Source organism: Equus caballus, chromosome 21 (assembly GCF_041296265.1).
Source record: "Equus caballus isolate H_3958 breed thoroughbred chromosome 21, TB-T2T, whole genome shotgun sequence".
In the NCBI taxonomy this organism is placed as follows: domain Eukaryota; kingdom Metazoa; phylum Chordata; class Mammalia; order Perissodactyla; family Equidae; genus Equus; species Equus caballus.
In genome coordinates, this window is record NC_091704.1 from 66,117,804 (window position 1) to 66,137,174 (window position 19,371).

The 19,371-nt window shown below is 39.2% G+C and overlaps 1 long non-coding RNA gene across 1 annotated transcript in view; it reads right to left on the minus strand.

Moving 5' to 3' along the window:
• LOC106782374 (uncharacterized) overlaps positions 1–19,142 on the minus strand; it is a 41,433-nt gene extending 22,291 nt beyond the window's left edge. The window contains exon 1 of the long non-coding RNA XR_001379393.3: positions 19,010–19,142. This is a non-coding gene — a long non-coding RNA (uncharacterized lncRNA). The remainder of the gene's footprint in view (positions 1–19,009) is intronic.
• Positions 19,143–19,371: the final 229 nt, after the last annotated feature.

Sequence of the window (19,371 nt, forward strand, 5' to 3'; positions counted from 1 at the left end):
ATGGCTGGGACAGGGGTTGAGACCTCATTGCTAACCAGCACAAGCGGTCTACTGCCACAGAGTGGTGAGCTCTCTCTAGTTCCTTCTTCCCATCCCCAGAAGGCAGTTAGAAAGGACTCACCTCCCCCACACCCTCAGATTAAAAAAGTCTTAGTTCTTTGTAGCTGAACTGCATTCTCGCTTGCACACCAATCTTACAACATCAGAATGACCCTACTGACTGAAAGTTGCCATCAAAATTCCATCATATTTATCCACCAATCAACTAATTCTTAGTGTGCGATCTGTAGGATTGTCGTTGCTTCTGTAGGTGCAATCTTCTAAGGCTGATAAAATTTCTAGTTTTTAAATCTCAGGAATAATTTGTTTTCACAGAGATTCAATTGACTTCATTTTTAATTACAGTTTAGCGCAAAGCTGTGGTAAAAAAATAATAAATTGTAGTTAATAGGAACATGAGAACTAATGTTTGGAATAATCCGCTGATATAAAGGTAATGTTGATCCAACTTAGCATATGAGAGCTCAGAGCCTTGTGTTTCCTGCTTTACTCAGGAAAAACTAATTCCAATATAAATGCATGGTGGGATATGTCAGACATTGTTGTGGTTAACACTTTGCCTTAAAATTGAGAATAAGTGGGGTGTGAAATTTGGCCCAGGTGGCATCCCGTAGCACATTTTCTGACATAAACCACAGCGTAAAGTCTGACCTTTTGGTGTCTAGCAACATGGAATTTGTACTGCCTTTAATCTCACTCACTGGTGAAATTGGCAGTAATTTCAGTCCTGCAATAGGCCGTCAGCTGGGTACCTGAGGGTTTTCTTTCTGGGAAAATTCCATGTGAGCTTTGGGAGTCTTATATCTATTCTGAGTCCTCTTAACTTTCTCTGTCCCATCTGCTGTAACTTTCCACAAGCTCCTCTACGTGCTACAGCTGAATTATTGACCACAGTTTGCTGAGAAAAGCCCCCATGACTCATACTAGCTAAAATGACCTTCCAACCCATCAGCCTGGCCCTGTAGTCCAGTACATCCCAGTTAAGGGGCCGGGACAAGCTTCCTTGAGAAAATCCTAATGCAATCCTCGAGGTTAACTTCCTGGGAATCTCAGTTGGAAAGAAAACCTTTACAGGAAATTGGCCTGGAAAGGGAATTAGAGGCTTGGTTGTGATTTTCATCCCATCCGCACCATTAAGGCCTACTCTTATGACTTGTCACATTGCTTTTCACAGTAAAACTGTTGTTTTACTGAACAATAGTTCAGTAAAATGTGTTCTGAAGCTCCCTGAACAAATGGACTTCTCTCATCCACCTCCTCTAAGTGAGCTGCTACAGGAAAGAAACCGGGTATTCTGAAAATAACAAGACTTGGTGGATAACTCCCAACTCCCTTTGAGTTTTTCTCATTATCCAGTGACACCAATCATTGTGTAGGCACAATGTACAGGTAATGTTGCAATCTTAATGTTGAGCCGAAGATTGCCTGCAGGTCATCAGAGGAGCCTTATCGCATGGCGACGGTGAGCTGTTTAAGGCTCTTCGCGCTGGAAATTGTCTTTGTTTGTAAGAACTGCTGAAGATTCTAAATGTAAAGCTGACTTGCACCTCCTAATTTGTACTTCGAATGCATTCTTATTTTGCTATGTATATTATCTAAAGTGTAAACAGGACCACTAAGATCTACTTTGTTTGAAAGTAGGAAAGAGTCTGAAAAATCATCTCTGATTAAAGTAAAAATGAGTGTGGGGATTGAGGTACAATACTCAAGATAAAGAAATCTATGTGATCGATCCATGTGAGAACAAAAGAAACCAAAATGCTTTCCAAGTAGGGATGTGTCATGATTTTAACTATTTTGTAAGATTTTTAATGATATATATCTTATGAGATCCATTTGTTATAGGAGTATTGGTTTCTAAGTCGCATTATTAAATTGCATTTATTAAAGAATGTTTCGCTTGTTCTTTTTAGTGAGGCTCTTCGTAGTCTCTGATAGAGAAGCAGAGATGAACTTTTATTTAATACATCTGAGTTCATGGTTGTGTAATGTCATAGTTCATCCTTGGCAGACTGGGAGTGAGGAACAATGATTACTTGCCCATAGTAGAGGTTAATCAAAACATGAGTCTGGGGGCCAGTCTGGTGGCTGAGTGGTTAAGTTCTCATGTTCCACTTTGGCAATGAGAGGTTCTCAGATTCAGATCCTGGGCACGGACCTAGCGCCACACATCAGGCCATGCTGAGGTGGCGTCCCACACAGAAGAGTTGTAATGACCTACAACTAGGATATACAACTATGTACTGGGATTTGAGGAGAGAAAAAAAAAACGAGGAAGATTGGCAACAGATGTTAGCTCAGGGCCAACCTTCCTCACCAAAAAAGCATTAAAAAAAAAAAACTTACAATAAACAATAAAAAGTGTCCGGCTGTGTTGCCTTGGGCGTTGTGCTCAGTGCAGGGGTAAAATGTGGAGGGCACAGTCAGTCAGTCCGAGAGAAGCTCTTCGTCCACCAGCAAAGGAAGACTTTAGAAGAAAGTTAATTAGGGATTATAAGTGCAGTGATAGCTTGGGGTGTATAAAATACACCTGGATCAGAGCAACTGACTCCACCCCAGGGACCAAGAGAGGCAAAGAAAAGGGTCTTATTTAGAAAGTGCGACTATAATTCATGAGGGAAAAATAAGCTGAAGTTTTAAACTCCATCTGGTAGTCATTGAGATACTTCTGATCAATTGTAATCAAAGAAGCACCATATAAATACTAATATTTCTGTTATCAAATCATTATTATGGGACTTGTTCTGACATCATTTTGAGAATGAATTTCAGAAAAATATCTGCTATGTTTTTCTAGAATAGTGTCATATTTCTGCCATAGATGTTCAGGTCTGTAATCCATCAGGAGCATTTTTTAACTTAATCTGAGTGGCGATATAATTTTATTTTCTCTATAGGATGAGCCAAATATTTAATTATCTGTTTGTGATCTGGGTCCATCTCTGTATTCTTTTTTTTTTCTTTATTGAGGAAGATTAACCCTGAGCTAACATCTGCTGTCAATCCTCTTTTTGCTGAGGAAGACTGGCCCTGAGCTAACATCCGTGCCCATCTTCCTGTACGTTCTATATGAGATGCCTGCCACAGCATGGCTTGCCAAGCAGTGCCATGTCCCCACCGGGGATCCGAACCAGTGAACCCTGGGCCACTGAAGCAGAACATGCACACTTAACTGCTGCACCACTGGGCCAGGCCCCATCTCGCTATTCTTTTAAGACAGAATTTCTTGACCCCAGCACCACTGACACTTGAGCTGGGTAATTCTTTGTTGTGGGGTTTGCCCTGTGTGTTGCAGGGTATTTAGCAGCATCCATAGTCTCTACCTCTCTAAGCCAGTAGCACAACCCTCAATTGTGACACCAGAAATGACTTCAAACTGCCAAATGTCCCCTGAAGGACAAAATCATATCTGGTTGAAAGCCACTAATCTAAAGACTATCACTCTGTCCCTATTACTACAGTTATGGAATATTTCTTTCTACAAGGTTGGTTGAGTCTCTCTTGTTATCTTTTTAAGAATTGTCTCAGAAATTTGGAGACCTTCTTATTTTCGTATATATTTTAGAAATATTTTGTCCAATATCCCCAAAATATCACTGGGTTATTAATGGTTTTATTAAAGTTTTTATTAATTTGAGGAATATGGACATATTACAATGTTATGTCCCCCATTTATTCACACTCTTGTGTAATTTAGTTGACTTCTACAATTCATATATAAGTAGTTCTATCCCTAATTAATCCTGGGTAGGTTATAGACTACTGTTAATGCAAATAGCATCTCAATTTCTATTACTTATTGTATTACTTTTTCTGGAATGTTATGGATTAGTGTGTTGGCATTTACAGCCACTGTGTACTTCCTTTTTGACCAAATACCACTGCTTCCTTCTATAAATGTTAATAAACCCATGTTCCACGAATTAGTTTAAATATTTTTGGAGATATTTATACTTCAGACATGCAAAAAACAAACAAAATAAGCCTGATTAATTTGCTTTCATCTATAAAAATGAGTGCTCTCATTTTCTTTCTGTAATTCACTATGAAAACAATTATGGAACTAGGAACTTAAGGAATTTTAGAGTCATTTTCTACATCCTCCTAATTTATTAAAAGAAACTTGCCCTAAAATTCCTGTTTTCAAACATTATTACAACTATAAAGTTGGAGGAATCACAGTGAGACTGACTTTAAAGCTACAGTAATTAAGACAGCATGCTGTGTAAGAAACACTGGATGCACCGATGGAGCACAGCAGAGATGAGATATAGATCCACCTATGTACAGTCAACTGATTGTTTTTAGATGCACAAGGGCAAAGCTATTGGCAAAGAATGGTTTTTTCAATAAATGGTGCTGGAACAATTGGTTATCCATATGCGAAAAAAAAAGAATCTAGATAAAGACCTTATACCTTTCACAAAAATTAACTCAAAATGGAACACAGATCTAAATGTAAAATGCAATAATACACAATTTCTAGCAGAAAGGCTACATGATCTTAGATTTTTTTAGCAGTTCTTAAATACCACACCAAAGCAAAATTTATGAAACAAACAAAAAAGTAAGCTGGACTATATTAAAATTAAAAACTTCTGCTCTGCAAAGACACTGGTAAGAGAATGAAAAGACAAGCCACAGACTGGGATAAAATATTTGCAAAACACGTATCTGATAACAACTGATATCCAAAATATACAAACAACTCTTAAAACTCAAGAATTGGGGGGCCGGCCCAGTGGCACAGTGGTTAAGTGTGCACGTTTTGCCTCAGTGGCCAGGGGTTTAGTGGTTCCGATCCCAGGTGCAGACCTACGCACCACTTGTCAAGCCAGGCTGTGGTAGGTGTCCCACGTATAAAGAAGAGGAAGATGGGCATGATGTTAGCTCAGGGCCAGTCTTCCTCAGCGAAAAATAAAGAGGAGGATTGGCAGCAGATGTTAGCTCAGGGCTAATCTTCCTAAAAACAAAAAAAACAAAACTCAAAAATTGGAAAGCAAATAACCCAATGAAAAAATGGGCAAAAGATCTGAATAGACACCTCATCAACGACCAAACAAATAACAACAACAAACAGCAAATAAGCAGAGGAAAAGATGCTTAAAATCATTTCTTAACAGTAAAGTGAAAATTGAAACAGTGAGATACCACAGCACATCTATTAGAATGGCTAAAAATATTTTTTTTAATGACAATAACAATTGTTTGCAAGGATACAGCTTGTGGTAATGCAAAATGATACAATCATTTTGGGAGAGTTTGCGAGTTTCTGACAAAGTTAAACATAGTCGTATTATACAATCTAGCAATTGGATTGATTGAAAACTTATGTCTACATAAAATCTCTACATGCATGTGTATAGCAGTGTTATTCACAGTCGCCCAAAACTGGAAGCAACCAAGATCCTTCAATAGGAGACAATGCAACTAAACGTCATTTTGGGGTCCTGGACCAGAAGAGGACATGAAGCAAAAACTAAGGAAATCTGAATAAAGCATAGGCTTTAGTTTTTATCATTTTATCAATATTGGTTCATAATTTTTGACCCAAATAGTCAACATAAAATGTTAATAAAGGGCAATTGTGAGGGGAGGGGTGTCTGGGAACTCTAACACCTTTGCAACTTCTGTATCGATATAAACTATTCTCAAATAAAAAGGTTGTTTAAGAAGCAGATATCATTACAAGTATCCAGTAGACATAAATGAAACATATTTTGAGTAACTCCCTTAGGCAACAATCCCCTGCAGCTTTATTTCCTGGACCCCCTTTTTCCTTTCCAACTCCCTCTAGTGACTCTGCCTCCCCACCTCCATGCTGAGGTTGCAATCACTTCTAGGGCTTTGCTCAGCCACTGCTATACCCCAAACCAGTTCCCTGAAAATGTTCTGCCCCTTCTTGCTAGTCTAAATCAACAGTGGAGATAGACTCTCCTCCCAAAAGCCTTTTCTCATTGTTCCAGCCCCAACCACGCCCCTATTTTCGAATGTCTGGATCTACTCTCTCCAATTCAACATCCACTATTCAGGGGTAGCTCTTGGGCATTTCAAGTGCGACTGCTCCAAACCAAGATGAGGTATAAGTGTAAACTACACAATGGATTCCAAAGACTTTGTCAGAAAAAAAAGTAGAATATCTCATTTATAATTTCTTAAATTATTACATGTTGAAATGATAATATTCTGAATACATAGGGCTAAATAAATTATATCATTAAAATTAACTCCACTTGGTTTTTTTTAGTTGTTCTAGAAGGTTTCAAATTGCGTCATATCTCTATTGTACAGTGTTGTTCTAGTGCACACATTCAACCTAATGCAATACTATAGCTTTTGCGATTTTTTCAGGATTTTGTGTGCTTTCTCGTTGTGCCATCTGTGTCTTCCCTGCCGGAGTTCATACACCATTTCCGGAAGGGGAGGATGGGCTCTGCGACGCCTCTTAGGATTACGTGGATTCTCAGCACACAGCTGAGGACTGGCCCTCCTTTCTAAAGACCTGTTGTCTTCACTGGGGAATCCACTACCAGGAGGATTCTGATCTAAAAGCTTCCTATAACCTGAGAACCTGAAAAACCCTCATCAAAACCTAGGAGATAATGTCAGAAACCAAACAAAACATCCAAACATTTTCAGCTATTTAGTTATTTCAGGCAACAATTTACAGGTTCCAATTGGTTCAAACAATTACATGTCAAAATAAATACCCAAGAGTTCTAATAATGCAGTCTCGTTCGAGGTGTTTCATCACATTTTAAGGAAGGAATATATTTCCCTTTTGAAACCTGTATTCAGCAAGGATGCAATTTTGCATTTGGTCATTTATAGGTCCTGGGCATAATTTATAGAGAAGTGAGAAAAAGAAATGATAAGAAAATATAAACTGTTGCCTTGGGACGGAAAAACAGAACAAAACAAAACAATACAGACATAGAATAATAGGCCATATGCCTTCCCATAATGTTAGGTCTTTGGAGTATTTCTGCTAAATACACAAACTTAGTAAATGATGAGTCTTCTCTCCTATTAACAGTAGCTCCCTCTTCCCCCACATGGAAATTAAATCTTAAGGATTTCAATGAGAAAAACATTTTGAATAAAAAAAGAAACCACTTTATTTTCCTCAGAAAAGCTGTCAGGCAATTCTATGCATGAGCAAAAACACATGTTTTTAGTGCCGATTTGAGTTTGGAGGTCATTAAATTTAACTTTTTTAAACTCTGAGGCTTTTCATTTGTATTTACTCTTCAGAAACTCACTCTTTTTAGGATCAAGTTGAGAGAAGACAATTTAAAACATCTGACTTGTCTCAGGGATCATAGTATTTCAAAAGACACAGAGTTTTAAGTTTTCGTGTTTCTTTACCACATATGTTTGCGATTCTGAGGGAATAATAGGACTTACCCAATTAGCAGCAGTTTTTTAAGTATCTGCTGGACGCTGGGGATATGCTGTGGCTTCCTTGTAGGAGGCGCACACCACATACAGCAGGAGGGTACGCTGTCCCACAGATTTCCAATGTTTTTTTCCCCTGAGTTAGCTCAGAACTCCAAGCGGACGTAAAATGATAAAACTTGATATTCAGTGAAGAAGTTTTTCAGGAACCATCTTAAAAATTCATAAAAATTCCCTGACACAAGAGCTATTTTATCACCTTTTCGAGAAGTTGTCTTTCCCTTTTCAATTTGCCTGTTTCTTGGCTTATAAAATTTGCATGCTAATAGTACAGGAAATTCAAATAGTGACATGGATGTAGAAGAAAAAGAACATCAATCTTCACCTAAACAAGCTATGGGAGTGTGTGAAGCTGAAGTTGGAAGCATGGCTGGATTCTTGACCGAGGAGCCCTGTGCTGAAGCTCAGCCCTTGGCTGCCATGGCCCAGTTGGAAATGCTTGTAAGTGCATAGGGAACCCTCACTCAAGCTAGTACTGATCTGGTTCACACTTCACCTCTGGCACCACTACAGCCCTGCCAGCTGTGTAGAGTTCTACTCTCCTTCTCAGCATGGTTACAGGTGTCTTGGGACATTACCCAACCCCCGGGTGAATTTGTGCATAGGCTCAGATTTTACTCATGATGGTCCATGAAGTGACATCACACTGGCTTCTGACAAGAAGGAGCTCTTCTGATACCATGAAAGGACAGCTAGTGTAATCGTTGTGCTCAGGAGCTGGCATTTACTCTAGTTAAGTTGGGGACCAAGGGAACCTGCCTTTGTTAAAAGTATTCCTCTTTGTGTTGTCCTTTCCTAACTCAAACCCTGGCCCCAGGTCCCCACTGACCATTCCTTTATCACATTTTCCACCTCACTTCTCCTTGCCCTCAGCATGGGAAACAGTTTTCCAGTCTAGTCTGGTGTTTTCTCCCATTATTGAGTCTGTTCCAGGAGTCCTTTCCTCCTCCCCCATAGTGTAAGATATTGAAAATCAAAATTCCAGAAAAGATTGCTTTTGCCTTCATTTTCTGTTGTCAAGCGCCTCATGTAGACAGCAAGTTTATCATGAGGGCAAGGAAGAAAGGGAATATTGAGAAAGAATTAAGCAGAATAAAGCAAAGTGTCCAACCCCAATGGCAAGCTCTTGGAGTGCTCAGACCAGCAGGGAGCGTGTGAGCTTGGAATCCATGTTCCCCCTTTGCCCTGGAGCCCGTGGAGTCATGAAGACCCTCTGGAGGAAGAGTTTCCCTGGGAGGAAGTAGTAATGTCTGCTCTCTGTACAGGTTGTGTCAAAACATGCTCTCTGGGGCTGGGGAACTGGCCACCAGGACAGAGTGCTTACAGCCCAGATCTCCACCCTTCCCGAGGGGTGTTGATCCCAGTGGCTTCCCGGAGAGCAAAAGGCTGATCTTCACAAGGCCATGGGCCCTGGACTCTGATCATTTTAAAGAGGACTTTTGGGGGCCCCATCACCTCCAGGGTCTGTTATTAGCATTTGGGGTGCAGGGAATTAGAAGGTAAACATAATCATTGCCTTTGCAGAGCTTCAAGCCCAAGGAGAAAAGGTCAATATTAAATAATTCCACAAATACAGAGCCAGTTACTGCTGTGATGGTACAACGAGGAGATCTGGGTGATGCCAGCTAGTCTGGGAGACAAGGAAAGGGTCCTAGAGAAACTGAAATTCAGGAGAGGAACCATCAGTGAGAGGTGGCTAGGCAAAGAGAAAGGGAGGAAAAAGCAATCTGAACAGGTCTTGGAAGAGGAAGAAATTTAGCAGGTTCACCCAAGTCAAACAGCATCCATGTGACGGGAAACAGGGACACCAGGAGAAGCTGGAGACCTGGACAACACTGCTGGGCTAAGTACTTTTGGACTTGATTTTAATATTAATGGGAAACCATTTTGGAAGACTCACTCACAATGCTGTTTGTAGGGGCATCTGGTGGAGCCATGAGTGGCCTGGAAGATGCCCATTAGGAAGTTATCATCTTCACTTTGCCAAATTTAGGCATGCACTTTCAAGAGCTGAAAGATCACTTCTTTCCTATGTAAGAAGGTTTCTTTTTTTTTTTTTTTTTTGGTGAGGAAGATTGGCCCTGAGCTAACATCTATGCCAATCTTCCTCTATTTTGCATGTGGGACTCCTCCACAGCATGGCTGATGAGTGGTGTAGGTCTGCACCCAGGATCCTAACCTGCAAACCCTGGCCACTGAAGCGGAGCACATGGAACTTTAACCACTTGGCCATGGGGGCCAGCCCCAGCAAATACTTTTAAACAAAACCAAATATGACCTGTTAGAGTTTGTTTTTGAAGTAACTTTGTTATCTGCTGCGGTCATGAAGGTGTTCTAAACTGTCGTTACAATAAGGGTCCCAAAATGCAAAGGCTAGAACAAGAGAGGTTTATCCCTTGCGTCCTCAACTGTCTAAGGCTCTTCCAGCTGCTCTGCCATTTTAAACACAGGGTTTCCAAGGGGGTGTGGGCTCACCGTGCCAGTCAGCAGGAAAGAGGAATAGGATGGAGAATCTGGCACCGGAGGTTTCCTTAAAAGAGGCAGACCCAGATCGTCACTGTCAACATCCCATCTGGAGGCCCCAGTTACATGATAACACCCAGTTGCAGGGAAAAGTGGTCCAGCTCTGTGCTCAAGGCGGGAGTGGATGTTGGCAATCTGTCAGACCGCATTTAGGGGGCTTGCGGGTATTCTTGCTGTGGAAATTACTCTTCAATATTAGCCTTCCAATTAGATGGTGGGACTCCATCATCACTCTTCCCTCTCTGTGCCTCCTAATCTCCAGGACCAGCTTTTCTGCTCTCTGGTCTTCAAGAGTCTTCCAGCTTTGGATTCCTGAATGATATTTTGACTAACAGAAAACAAAATATGTGCTAAAGGCTTCTAGGGGCACTAGGAGGCAGCATGAATATACCATTAGGTGGTACCCTTCATTTTTCCAATAAATTCTAGGTATCAAAGCTTTTTTACTTATTTGGCCTAAAAAGTATATCACAGCTAAAACAATTAATGCAAGTCCAGAGCACCTGCTGTTTACTAGTCTTACACTATTCTCCCCAAATGCCGTGAGTCTTGAATGAAAAAGTCTCATCGTATTACTGTATGTAAAAACTATTCATTAAAAGATTCTTAAGTTTCTATACTAGCTCCATGAACCCATCAAGCAAGCTTATTTTTAGTATAGGGATGATTTTGTGAGAAAAAAATTTTGAAAGCCTTTAACTACTATTAATATCTACTTCTGACTCTTCCTGCTGAGATAATCTGCCGTGTCTCACATTAAATGTCAGTACTCTGCGTAAAATCCTTATTAAGGTTCTGAGATTGATACAATCTATTCACGATTACATTCAACATATAGTTTTGTATCTTAACCTGAAAAAATACCGCTCTCCGTTTTATTCGAATGGAGTTTCAGCTAAAGTAAGAGGTCATCTTAATTTAAGGTTAAGTGAACGCATAAACATGCTTCTGCCGTCTCCTCTTGGTCTGGGCATTTAATCTTGCTGAGCCCGGATTTTAAACCCAGTGGATCTAACAGGAACCTGGAGACAAAGCAATACGTCTTACAGAGCTTCTCCCTTGCTTAATTACACTTAAAAATGACAAATTAGGACCTGTTTCTTCATGGACATGTGAGAAAATGCCTACTGATGGCCGAGAGTATGTTAAACACGGTTTTGCTGGACAGTGAAAGGTAAGCACTGGTGTGCATGGGTGTTTGCCGTTGTTCGGGCAGGGAGGGTTTGTGTGGAGGGTAAACGGCATTTGCAACACTTAAAACTAGTTTACCTTGAAAAATAAAGGCTCTAGAGCATGATAATTCCATTGAAACTTCACAACCAGTGCCTACTAATGTCAGTGTTATCATAGCAAAAGCTTTTCCCTTCTGATATTACAGGAAAGAGTAGATAGGAGTATTACTTAAAAGTCAAACAATTTTTTTTTCATTGGAAATGAAAAATTCAGTATTTAAGAGCGTTCTAAAAAATGGAGGTGGTAAACATTGTGTTTATCTTCTCAATAAATCCTTCAGGGAAGAGTGGTTTCCAGGGAAATGTGGTTTAGGGAGCTTAACTGACTGTTTTATGAAAACAGTGTTGGCAAAATTTTTGAAAATAGTTATTTTAAATAACCAGTTATTGTTTTTTGTTGAAATGTTACAATCAATTTTTATTTTATATTAGAATACAAAACTCATTATCCAACTCATTAACTGTCACAGGTTCCGAAGCAGGATTCCAGGGAACTAAACCCTACTATAACATAGCTTTCATTTTTCAAGCCATTTTCTTCCTTTTGAAGATTTGGCAATAGTTCTTTCTCTCTCAAATGAATGCCTTCGTTATTCACAACAAAGTGGCAGTATTAAATCAACCCAGGGCTTTGGAGTCTTCTGTGTGATTCCTTTCCCATCAATGTCTGTGTGTTGGCACATCTACCTGACGGCCACTCAGCTGGGAAGCATCCAGCCTGTCTGCATCTTTGGCATCTTTGTCACCCGTCACATTGACATGCTGACACTCTCCCACCCTGAGACCAAGTTGCAAAGTCCTGCTTTTCACGAGTGTGAGATCACCGATTTCTCTTGAGATGCCAAATTTATTGGGCCAGTATTAGACCCTCACAGGGGTGTCGAGTGCTGAGGATCTGAACCGGATAAATCAGGAAGTGAGGTAGTATAAAGGTCACTTTGGGGAGAGGTCTCATTAAGCTCAGGGAATTCTGGAAGTAGGAGTATAAGAGGAAGTGGCCCCGAATGAAAGGAGGTGATATCAGAGTCGGGTGACATGAAGTCAATGTTTCAGGGGTAGCACGGTTAATGATCGTAACGTCGGGAGTGAAGAGGTGCTGGGAAGAGGTGGAGCCAGGAGAACAAGACTGAGCTAATGAGGGCAACAGACCAGGACTCCAGGGCGTCTACCCACTGCTCCCCTAGAAGTTGGTCACCGAGCGTGGAGGGGCGTGGCCAGGGAGGGGGCAACTGACAGGGGCACTCAGGTGAAGGTGACTGGAAAGGTAGAGGAGACCCAAAATGGAGTCCCCACAGCTGGAGAAGTAAAGTAAGCCACGTGGGGGACTTTCTGGGGATTTTTCGCTGACCCATTGTTTGAAGTCAAAATGTCAAAAAATAACTACTCTCAGTGGGAATGTGATTTGGTGCAGCCACTATGGAAAACAGTAGGGAGCTTCCTCAAAAGATTACAGATAGAACTACCATATGATCCAGCAATCCCACTTCTGGGTAAACATCTGAAGGAAATGAAAACAGGATATGGAAGAGATACCCGCACTGCCATATTCACTGCAGCATTACTCACAATAGTCAAGAAAGAGAAACAACCCGAGTGTCTGCCAGTGGGTGAATCATAGAGAAGGTGTCGTATGTAGATGCAATGGCATATTATTCAGCCACGAGAAAGAAGGAAATCCTGCCATTTGCGACAACATGGATAGAACTTGAAAGCATTATGCTGAGGGAGATAAGCCAGACAGAGAAAGACAAATACTGCATGGTATCACTTATATGTGGGATCTTAGAAAAAAAAGAGCAATCTCACAGAAACACAGAGTAGAAAAGTGGTTGCCAAGGGTTGGGGTGTAGGGGAAATAAGGAGAGGTTGGTAAAGGGTACAAATTTTGAGCTATGAGATGAATAAGTTCTGAGCATCTCATGTAAAACATGGTGACTATAATTAATAACACTGTATTATATAATTGAAATTTATTAAGACAAGAGAACTTACTTAAATGTTCTCACCAAAAAAAAAAGGTAAATATGTGAGGCGATGGATGTGTTAATGAACTAGATGGGGGAACACCTTCACAACGTATACATAGATCGTATCACCATCATGCACAGTTTAAATATCTTACGGTTTTATTTATCAGCTATACTTCAGTAAAGTTGAAAAAAATAGCTATTCTAAGCTGTGAAAAGAATGTGCAGGAAAAAGTGTGGGAACAAAAAAGCGGGAAACTAAATTACAATCTTGAAATCTAACTAGACGATATAATTGCTGGATGGTCTGTGGGAATCTTGTTCGTACTTCTTCACATCGTGTATGTCCCTTCCTCTTTCAGAAGATGCTTGCACGCTGTGTCTGTATGTCTTCAGTTCTTGGCTTTTATCTTTCCTCATCCTTTCCTGATTGTCTCATGCTTGCAGATGCTGATAAGACAGACTCTTAATTCTTCCAGGATGACATTTAAAATGACCTCATGACAAAACCCCCAGGACTTCTCTCCAAATCCCAAACATAATTAACGGCTCTGAATTTTAGCGATTAGGATGAAGATGATGATGTGGGTGTTTTGTTTGTTCTGGGCTGTTGAAATACGAAAAACTTAACTTTGACCTCCTTTCCACAAGCCTCCTGGAATTGTTCTTTACTCAAGTTGTGTGTGTTTATACGTTTAAGTAAAACATTGTGGGAAAGTTGTAACAATCTCTGCTTCTCAGCTTTGGGAAGGGAATGCTGTCTCCGCTGAAAATTTCCAGCATCATTTTTCCTAACAAAAGGATATGGATTTTCTTGCCATAATATTAAACATCATTTTATACATCTAAAATATAGAATCAAAAATAGCCTAGCCATCAGGGCTGGGCCGGTGGCTGAGTGGTTGAGTTCACGTGCTCCGCTGCAGGCGGCCCAGTGTTTCATTGGTTCGAATCCTGGGCATGGACATGGTGCTGCTCATTGAGCCACACTGAGGTGGCGTCCCACATGCTACAACTGGAAGGACCCACAACGAAGAATATGCAACTATGTACCGGGGGGCTTTGGGGAGAAAAAGGAAAAAAATAAAATCTTAAAAAAATAAGTAAATAACCTAGCCATCCAAAAAATACCACTAGTGGCAGCTAATTGAGTTAATACTTTCTATTACAGGATCACAACACCACGGCAGTCCTACAAAATTTAAAACCATGCTTTTTATAAATCTCAAGTCTAGACAGTAAAATAGATTAAAAATATCCACAAAAAGAAACAGGAAGCAGAACACTAAAGATTTAGCAGTAGTAATGCACGGGTGAATTACAGTCAGATTACCCCTGGATCCCCTTTATCTAGTTGTAACTGGGTGGACTCAGCCCGTTAGGCCTGAACAGATGCAGAAAGGAGAACTTTAAGGGTAGCTGGGTCAAATCAAACAGTTCTCTGCACCAAACAGGAGGAAAAGTAAAAACTTATTTTGTTTGTTTGTTTGTTTGTTTTTAAATACTTGCTGATGACAAACTTCTCAGATGAGCCTCTGAACTTGGAATCAATAACCCCATTTATAACAAACTGCTTCTATTAGAGCTGAGGCCAAAAAAATTATTTTTTCAAGAATTAACATGAAGTCTCTCTTTCTCTGTGATTTGATGGCAAATGGAGACCAAATTATTTTTAATTTTTTTAAAAGAGGCTTTTGTTCTTAGATATCTATTTACTAGCATGTGTAAAAACAATGAGCTGTGTATTGCGGCCTGCTGCAAAGAGAGTTACCAGCGATTGCATTTAAGTTACATAAATAATTTTTAAGGTGCTTGCTTATTGAGGAGAAACTGCATTGGGCTTTTTTTATAGTGCTACTTTAATTAGGTATACTTTCAAAATTAAGTGGGGCACCCAAAAAATAAACCTATATTGTATAATATAATTGACTAATCCTTTAACCGTGTTAGCATTCTGAGATTTATTTATATCTTTTGGCATAGTGTAGTTATATGTTACCTATATGCAGGCAATGATTTTATTGTGCAAATATTATAACATTATGATTTACGGAATTAAGTTTAGCCAAAACTACTGACTTTCTTTAACGTCTTAAGGCATGTCTCATTAACCTGTGTTTTAATAATACTTGTACAGGCTAAGCATATTGAGAAACAATAGGTAAAACAAATTAACAAACTTATCTTTTCCATATGGAATCCTACTTTTAAAAAAGCCATTGCATCTGTTGTTCTAATAAAAACAGCGCCGTCAGATGGCTGTTTAAACTACTGAATTTTAGATACGCTTTCCTCACACATTGATTCCAGCTGGCCCTGTCGGCGTGTCGACAACATGGCTTTGAGCAGTTAATACAAGCTTTGAGACTTAATATGAGTTGTTGCCCTCATAGTGAATGCAGCATCTCAACATCCTTTTGGATAAAATTAATGTTTTCCCAGATGTAAGTATTTGCCAAAATTCAGCAAATATGCACTTACAATTTATGCATTTCATTGCATGTAGATTGCATATAAAACTATAAACAAATATTGAAATCCAGTTAATGGTATTCATACACAAGTATTTAGTAAGATATGTACTAACGTCTGCAATTTGCTTTGAAATGCATAAAAATGGTTTGATGGAAGCATACAGGTGGATATGTGTATGAGTATTTAATAAACAAATATAGCAAAATGTTAATGGCAGAAGCTAGGTTTAGATTCTATGGGGATTCACTGGAAAATTAATTCAACTTTGATGACAATTTGAAAATTTTCAAAATAAAATGCAGGGAGGAGACAGCCAACGTGTCCCTAATGCCTGTGCTGTGTTAAATAGCCTTGTTTTCCCCGACATCCAGCATCTCATCAATCCTGTCCACTCTTCCTAAATGTATTGACCAAATCTGACCACTGCTCCCCACCTCCCCCTCCACTACTCCCTCTCCGGGAACCATCATCTCTCACTGCATGGCCCCACCTGCTCTCCCTGCTCCTTCCCTTGACCCCCGAGATCCTCTCCCTACAGAGCAGCTAGACAGAGCAAGCTTTAAAGAACATAAATTAGATTTTATCTGCAAACTTGCAAACAATGTCTTCTTTAAGTCAACTGGTGACTTACAGCTCTCATGTGAAATTTTTACAAAAAAGCATCTGGGAGAGCTATTGGCTTTTTAGCCAATGATGACCCAAGGACACACCTCCTGGTTATGAGTTTTGATTTGCTTTTGTGATCTTAATATGCAAAATGAAATGGAAGAGTGGTTTTCCAAATGTTGTAGATGCATTGCAATATATTCCCTAATTGATGTGTGTGAGATCCACAGTATACATTTTGGGTACTATGTCTTTTTCGGTCATGCGCATGACAAATCTCTTCTCTAGCCTGTACTTGCTGTTTTACACTCTTAATGGTGTATTTTAATAATAGACCTTCTTAATTTGAATGTTATCCATCTTTTTATTCTATGGTTACTGGTTTTCACGACCTCTTTAAGGAAGTTTTGGCTGCCCCAAATCACGAAGATATTCTCCTGTGTTATCTTCTGGAAGACTCATTGTTTTACGTTTCACTTTCAGATCTGTAATTCACTTGGAATCGATTTTTTTTTATGATTTGGGATAGAGACCAAGATTCTTTTTTGTTTCTTTGTCTTACCCATATGGACATGCAATGGAAAGGATCGGTGTATTGAAAAGATCATCCTTCACTGATTGCACTCAAGTGTCACCTTTGTCATAAATCCTGTGTGTGTATGCGATATCTTGATTTCTATTCTATTCTGTTAACTATTTGTCTATGTTTGAATCAAGGCCATATTGTTTTATTTGGACTTGCCTTTTAATAAGTCTTGATATTTGCTAAGTATTGCAATTTTATTTTTGTTTGTTCAAAGACATCTTAGGTTTCCCAGGCCCATGGAATTTCCACATAAAATTAAAATCAATTTCTACAAAAAAATATTATTTCTTTTGTTTATTAATGTTATGTTCTAGCTTTTTATGTTGTCTTAGTTCCTTTCATTCTTTTTGTTTTGTAATAAGAGCATCTGTAATTATAATGCTTCCACTAGGCGCTGCTTTGACAACATTCTGTGGATTTGGAGATGTAGTGTTCTACTTTTCGTTTATTTATAAATAACTTTTAATATCTCAATTGAATTTGTTAAAAAAAGCTATTTAGAAATGTGTGTTTATAAATTTTGGAATATTATTTTCCTGCTTTTTTATTATATTCAAGCTTTATTGCATATGACCCAGCGATGGCAGCCTGTGTAATTTTCTGCTTTTTTTGGGTTTCAGGAACGATAAGTGATCATTTTCTCAATAATCTGTGTGTATATGAGTGGACTTTGTTCTCAAGTTACTGAATATAAAATGATATATGTGATATTTACTTACCTATGTAGAAGCATTTTTCAAATCCTCAATATTCTCACACATATTTGCTTAGTTTATTCCTAAGTTTCCAAGATAGAATGTTGTGCTTTTTTCAAATTCTCCTTGCATTTCTCTCAAATTTTGTCTTCAATATTTTAATCTTACATTGTTAACTGATTAAAGGTTATAACCAATATGCAGTGGTCCTCCCTTAACCACTGTTTCACTTTCTGCAGTTTCAGTTACCCACAGTCAACTTCGGTCCAAAAATACTAAATGGAAAATTCCAGAAAGACAGAAATAAACAATTCATATGTTTTAAGGTGCATACTGTTCTGAGTAGCACGATGACATCTAGAGCCATCCTGCTCCATCCCACTGGGTACATGAATCATCCCTTTGTCCTGTGGATCCACACTGTGTACACTACCCACCCGTAAGGCACTAGGTTATCAGATGGACTGTCAGGGTATCGCAGTGCTTGTGTTCAAGCCATCCTTGTTTTACTTAATCATGGCTCCAAAGTGCAAGAGTCATGATGCTGGCAATTTGGATGTGCCAAAGAGAGACCATAAAGTGCTTCCTTTAAGTGAAAAGGTGAAAGTTCTCGACTTAATAAGAAAAGAAAAAAACTCATATCCTGAGGTTGCTAAGATAGATGGTAACTTTTATTACAGCACATTGTATAATTGTTCTCTTTTATTAATAGTTATTGTTGTTAATCTCTTATTGAGCATAGTCTATAAATTAAACAATCATAGTTATGGATGTATAGGAGAAAACATGGTATGTATAGGGCTCAGTGCTATGCACGGTTTCAGGCATCTACTGGGGGCCTTGGACCACATCCTCCCAGATAAGGAGGGACTACTGTAACTTCTTGGAATATTGCTATTTTAATCAATATAAAATGTTATGCTTTTTCTTTTAGATTTTGAATTAGAGTCTGCCTGATATTAACATTACTAGATTTGTTTTCTTTCACTTTTTATTTGCTTCTTGTTGATCCTTTATTTTTGTCCTTTGTTTACGTAGCATATGTAGAATTTTGTCATTCTACTATTTTCATCAATATAAAATAGTAAACATAAATCAATAATTGCCAACATAAATTGAAAATTTAAAAAAATGAACCTGTGAAATAAAGTGAAGCAATGTATTCAAGATTTTGTTTTCATTCCTTTTTTGCTGTAGAAGCATCCTAGCCAGTCCTGTGGAGTTATTTATAATAGTCTGATGAGAAAGAAAAATAACTCCTAATTGTCCAGTGTTTTGTGCCAGTCTCAGCCTATCAATAACCCATATTGCGGTTGGACCAGCTCTTGCTGTTCTTATTACGATTGCAAGATGCCCTTCAGCAATAACCATCAGGAAACTTAGAAGATGTAAAAGTTTATTACTCACCAGACCTGGAAGTTGCACAGCACACCGGGGGCCACATAGCAAGGCCGTGAGGATAGAGAGAGAGTGCACAGGCCTGGGTCCTGCTTTTATGGGGGTGGGGGCCTAGGATTTTGAGGGCTTACTCTTTATTGGTGAATTTAAAACAGAAGAGCATGAATTTAAAGTGAGGGAAGAGGAAAAAAAGTAGCCTGAATGGTCAGTTACTGAAGTCAACCAAGATCTCCAAAACAAAGGAGCCTCAGTGTGGGAGGCAGCCTGGGTCTCTATCCAGTTTGGCTGCCGAAGTGTTCATTTGAGAAAGCCCTCTTTGAAGTGAATGCCTCTTTGAAATGGATGTCTCTGCAATCAAAGCTTAAGTCAGG